General features: G+C 37.8%; 1 protein-coding gene across 2 annotated transcripts in view; it reads left to right on the top strand.

Moving 5' to 3' along the window:
- Positions 1 to 230: 230 nt before the first annotated feature.
- Positions 231 to 6,000, top strand: part of LOC140509995 (phospholipid scramblase 4-like) — a 46,009-nt gene continuing 40,239 nt past the window's right edge. For both annotated transcript variants that reach the window (XM_072618231.1, XM_072618230.1), the window contains exon 1: positions 231 to 494. The gene's annotated coding sequence lies outside the window, so the exon portion shown is untranslated. The remainder of the gene's footprint in view (positions 495 to 6,000) is intronic.

Below are 6,000 nucleotides of genomic sequence, written 5' to 3'. Positions count from 1 at the left end.
TTTTGGGCCCCACCTTCTCCTTTTCCAGCCACTTTTCCTCCTCTTCCCCTTTTTGGAAACACTTCTCATTTCTTTTTCTACTACAAGAGCTCCCCATCCTTCCCAGGAGCTTCTGGAAGCGCGGAGCTATCCATACAGCACGGAATCCAGCGGCTCCTGGTTGGACGAACCAAAGGTGGAGTGGGTGGATGGGGCAGGGTCCTGGCCAACGCTGTTTTGGGAGAGGATCTGGCTGGGGCGGAGGACTGGACAGCTCCTGCCTCGAGTTATTGCTTTCCTGGAGCGGAACATGTTACCTTTGCCCAATAGATTGGATGAGGTTCGGGAATCACCCCGGGGAAGCAAGTTGATGTAACCCTGAGAGTTTGACGAGCAGCGGAACAGTGGAGAGGACAGGGGAAGCAAGGAGGGGAGAGGAGAATTGAACAGTGGAAAGGAGAAACGAGGAGGGGAGTCACACTTTGATCTTCACCAACTGGGTGGCATCAGACCAGGTAGGAGAGCAGTGGGGAGGGGAAGGCATTAAGGACGTGGGCAGTTACAAACTGTCCAAGTGACCGTGCTCCTCTTGGAGAATCTTTTCCTCGTCCCGCGGGGCAGCCTCAGGCGGGTTCTTCTCTGAAGCTCGGGATTTTAGGGAGCTGCTGAAGTTCCCCCCTCTCCCACTTTCCCCTCCTGGTTCCAAGAATCTATCTGGTTTTGGGAAAGCTTGTGCTTGCTCCGGCGCTTGCCTGTCATACAGCCAGCAGCCGGTCAACAAGCCAGCACTTTTCAGGTCCTATGCTTAGCACTGGGAATAAAAAGAAAGACATAATAAACAACACACACACACACACACACACACACACACACACACACACACACAGAGTCCCTGCTCTCAAACAATATACAGTCTGCTGAGAGAAACAACACATAAGCAACTAAGTGCACACATGATCTATACAGTGTAAATGGGAGGTAGTCTTGGGAGAGGGAAGGCGAGAAGGGGGCAGGAGAGGCTTACTCCTCCAGTTATGGGTACAACTAATGAAAAAGCCCAGAGGCTGGAGATGGGTGCATGACTTTGAATCAACTGCAAGAAGGCTTCATGATTGTGAGGAGTGAGGGGTAAGAGGACTGGAAAGGTGGGAAGAGGTCAGGTTGTGAAGGGTTTAAAAAGTCAATGAAAGACTGTTGTATTTGAACCTGGAGGTAGTGGGGAACCACTATCATTTATAGAACAGGGCTTGGATGTGTTCTGATCTATGCTTTAGGAAAATTACTTTGACAGGTGAGTTGAGTATGGATTGGAATTGGGCAAGGAAATTGCAATTGAGGCAAGGAAATGAATTTGAAGGCTGTTTCTAGTAGTCAAGGTGGGAGGTAATGAAGGGTTGAACTAAGGTAGCTATGTAATTACAGTGAATGAGTTTAATTCAAAAACTTGTTAACTAGAAATATGGTTATAGAAAAAAACAGGATTTAGTAACTAATGAAATATGGGGGCAAACTGTGATGGAGGACTTTGGGATGACACTGAAATTGTAGGCCTGGGAGTCTGAGAGGATGGTAGTATCTGAAGAGCAAGAGAAAGTTGGGAAAAGGGAAAGGCTGAGTTGGAGATGCCTGTAGGATATCCAATTTGAGATGTCCAAGAGTCAGTGGGTGATGCTAGACTGGATCTCAGAAGAGGGGTTAGGGTTGGATATGTAGTCTGGGAGTTATCTGCATAAATATAACCTTTGAATCTTTAGCAACAGATGACATTACATGGGAGCTAGTATAGAAGGAGAACATAGAGCCTAGGACAGAGTTTTGGGTGACACCCAAGGTGTGACCTGCATGTAGATTCAGCACAGGAGATCAAGAAGGAGTGCTCAGCCAGGTAGGAATACTAGGAGAGAACAGCATTTGGAAAACCAAGAGTAGACAGCAGATCCAGAAGTTTATCTACAATATCAAAGACTAGAGAAAGGTTAAAGAAAAGTTAAGGATTAAGGAAAGATCATTAAACTTGACAACTAGGAGAACACTGACAGGATTTTAGAAAGTAGGCTCCATATCCTCAATGTGGTTAGGACTGTACCCTGTGTTTCAGTGAGGAAATTAACCCTTTGTCAATTTCAGGCAATAGTTGGAGGAAGTAATTGCAAAATGCTAAGTGAAGTCTTTTCATGGGTAAAGGAAGATTACCAATAGACATTTCTCAGGTGGCTGTGTTAGAGGTTAATCAGGAAGCTGTAGATTTTGAAGGGATTCTAGAAGCAGTTTATTTTTAGCCCTACTTTTTATAGATGAGGAAACAGAGAGTCAGAGAGGTGAAATGAATTGTCCGTAGTGGCACAGAGATGTAACAGCTAGACTTCTGGGCTTAGAATCCAGAGGAACACGAGTTAGAATCACGCCTCAGATATTTATTAACTACGGAATCAGAGCAAGCCATTTAACCACTGTGAGTCTCAAATTTCCTTATCTGTAAAATAAGGGTAATAACAGCAACAAAAATATGAGAATTTTGTGAGTCTTAAGTAAGATTGTATGTGTACAGAGTGGTGGTAGTGTTAAGTGACAGTGCTGGGATTCAAATCCACATCCCCTGACGACAGAGTCTATACTGTTGGATCATTGATTGATGTTTTTCATTCTCAAGGTTTTGCTAGACATTTCTTGCATGGACTCCTTCCTTAGAAGGCTAACCTTGTGGCAATATACACTTCTTTGAAGAAGATAAAGCTGTCCTATGCTAGATGTTGTGATTTTACCTCTCCCTATCCTTCTCTGTCCCAGACGCTCCTAGTTGCTACTAATGATTTGGCTGGCAAATATTCTCTTAAAGCATGTTTGGTGGAAAAGAATTTAATGTTTTCCAGTTTTCCTGAAGATAAAAAAGCAATGGACCATTACTTTTCTTGCTTGCATTGCTGCTGTGAAATAAAATTTTAAAAAAACTTTGATTACAAAGTTTAGAGTTTTCTTCATTCTGTTAATTTATGTGTATGCACATTTTACTTTTATATCCTAGGATGGATATTTAAAGTCCAAGGTAAAAATAATGTGTAAAGATTAAGAATGTATGTTTGAGATTATTCTAACGTGTCTCTAAAGAATCAAATTGGTTCTTTGTTTAAATGGTTTTGAAAGGGGTATACATTATTTGGGGGTGTCTTGGGGAGCAAAAATCAGTGCCTGATAATGAGTGTGACAGTAAAATCTGACCCCAGCCCTAAGCATGCTCCTTCATTTCCTGCTTTTTTCTCTTTTCATTCTGGCTTCTTTACCTTATTCCTCATTTCCTTAAAAAAGAAAAAAAAACTTAAAAAAGAGCACCAGGCCTTGTCCTGGCACATAAAAAATATATTTGTTGGCTGACTTTTTTTTATTATTCATAGATTTATTAAGCATTAATCTTTCATATACATTTGATGTGATATGGGATATATCTGGTAATTCATCAATCTCTCCTTTTTTGCCTATTAGCAGTTATTTTTTTTTACATTTTGATTTGAAGTTTTGAGTTCCAAATTCTACCCCTCCCTCTCTCTCCATAGATTGTTAAAGTGCAATTATGTAAAACACTTCCATACTAGTCATGTTGTACAAGAAGACTAGAATAGAAGGGAAGACAGAAAGACAGAAAGGATGGATGGAAGGAAGGAAGGAAGGAAGGAAGAAATAAAGAAAGAACAAAAGAGCTAGTATACTTGTCTGTATTCGAACAATGTCAGTTCTTTCTCTAGAGGCAGATAGTGTGCTTCATCATTAGTCCCTTGGGATTGTCTTAGATCATTGTATTGCTGAGAACAGCTGTGATTCACAACTCTTCTTCTAACAATAATACTGTTACTATGCACAGTGTTGTCCTGGTTCTGTTCACTTCCCTATTCATCAGTTCATGTAAGTCTTTCCAGGTTTTTCTGAAATCATCCTGCTTGTCATTTCTTATAGTACAATAATATTCCAGTTGAATCATATACCACAGATTGCTAAGCAATTTCCCATTTGATAGGCTTCCCTTCACTTTCCAATTCGTAGCCATCACAAAAGACTGTTATAAATATTTTTGTCCAAATAGATCCTTTTCACTTTTTTGATGTCTTTGGGATATAGACCTAGCAGTGATATTGCTGGATCAAAGGGTATGCCCAGTTTGGGTATAGTTTGGGTATACCCTTTGGGTATAGTTCCAAATTGTTCTTCAGAGTGGTTAGACCAATTCACAACTCCACCAAGAGAGCATTAGTGTCCCAGTTTTTCCACATTTCCTCCAACATTCAACATTCATCTTTTTTTTTTTTTTTTGTCTTATTAGCCAACCTGATGTGTATGATGTGGTACCTAAGAATTGTTTTAATTTGCATTTCTCTAATCAATGGTTTTCTAGAATATGTTTTTCATATGACTACAGTTAGTTTTGATTTCTTTGAAAACTGACTTTTCATATCTTTGGACCATTTATTAATTGGAAAATGACTTGTATTTTTATATATTTGGCTCAGTTTTCTATGCATTTGTGAAATGAGGCCTTCATCATAGATACATATCACTTTTTTGTTTTCTGATTTCCCTATAATTTTGGTTGTATTGGTTTTGTTTGTGCAAAACTTTTAATTTTATATAATCAAAATGATCTAGTTTACCTTTTATGATGCTCTCTACATTTTCTTTGGCCTAAATTCTGCCCTTATCCAAAAGTCTGACAGATTAACTACTCTATGCTCTCTTAATTTGCTTATGGTATCACCCTTTACATGAATCACGTACCCATTTTGATCTTATCTTGGTATACAGTGTGAGACATTGGTCTATACCTAGTTTCTAGATATAGTAGCTTCTACCATATTATTTTCCAATTCTATCATATTGTTTTCCAACTTTTCCTGGCAGTTTTTGTCAAATAATGATACAGTAATGTGTACCTAATCTATTCCACTTATCCTTTACTCTTATTTCCTAGCCAGCAGCAGATTGCTTAGATAATTACCTCTTTATAATACAGTTTGATATCTGGTATAGCTAGATGACCTTCTTTAGCTTTTTTTTCCCCAGTGATTCCCTATATAGCATAGTTTTCCAGTTCCATGGCTCTTCCAGATGAATTTTGCTATTATTTTTTCGAGCTTTATAAAATAATTTTTGTATAGTTTGATTGGAATGGCAGTGAATAAATAAATTAATTTAGATAGAATTGTCATTTTTATTATATTGGTTTGACCTACCAAAGAACAATTAATATTTTTTTCCAGTTTGTGTGACAAATATTTTATAGTTGTATTCATGTAGTTCCTGAGTTTGTCTTGGCAGGTAGACTCCCAAATATTTTATAATGTCTACAGTTATACTTAATGAAATTTCTCTTTCTAGTTCTTGCTTCTGGACTTTATTGGTAATATGTAGAAATGCTTATGATTTATTTGGGTTTATTTTGTATCCTACAACTTTGCTAAAGTTGTTAATAATTTCAAGTAGTTGATAGTTGATTCTATAAGATTTTCTAAGTATAACCTCATGTCATCTTCAAAGTGTGACAGTTTTATGACTTTCAGGTAGTGCAATAATTTTATTTTATCTCTCCTGTATCAATTTTCTATATTGGCTGTTTTTCCAAAGAAAAATTTCCATTTTTATTCTTTTTTTATCATTTAAAAATTTTGTTGTATTGTGTCTTGATGACTCACCGAGCCATTAGCTTCCACTTGCTCAGTTCTACTTTTTAAGGAATTATTTTCTTCAGTGAACTTTTGTACTTCCTTTTCTGTTTGGCCAATCCTATGTTTTTAGGGAGTTATTTTTCTCAGTCAGTTTTTATATGTTTTTTCCCATGCTATTGATTCTTTTTTTCATGATTCTCTTGTATCACTTTCATTTCTTTTCCCAATTTTTTTCTACTTCTCTAATTTGATTTTTTAAATCCTTTTTATGCTCCTCCATGAATTCTTTTTTGGACCTGAGACCAAATTACATTTTTTTGAGGATTCACAAGTAACCATTTTTGACACTATTGTCCTCTTTTAAGTATATGTT

The sequence above is a fragment of the Notamacropus eugenii genome, chromosome 6 (assembly GCF_028372415.1).
Source record: "Notamacropus eugenii isolate mMacEug1 chromosome 6, mMacEug1.pri_v2, whole genome shotgun sequence".
Classification (NCBI taxonomy): Eukaryota; Metazoa; Chordata; class Mammalia; order Diprotodontia; family Macropodidae; genus Notamacropus; species Notamacropus eugenii.
Note: the sequence above shows the minus strand (reverse complement) of the source record. Positions and strands in the feature narration are given on the sequence as shown.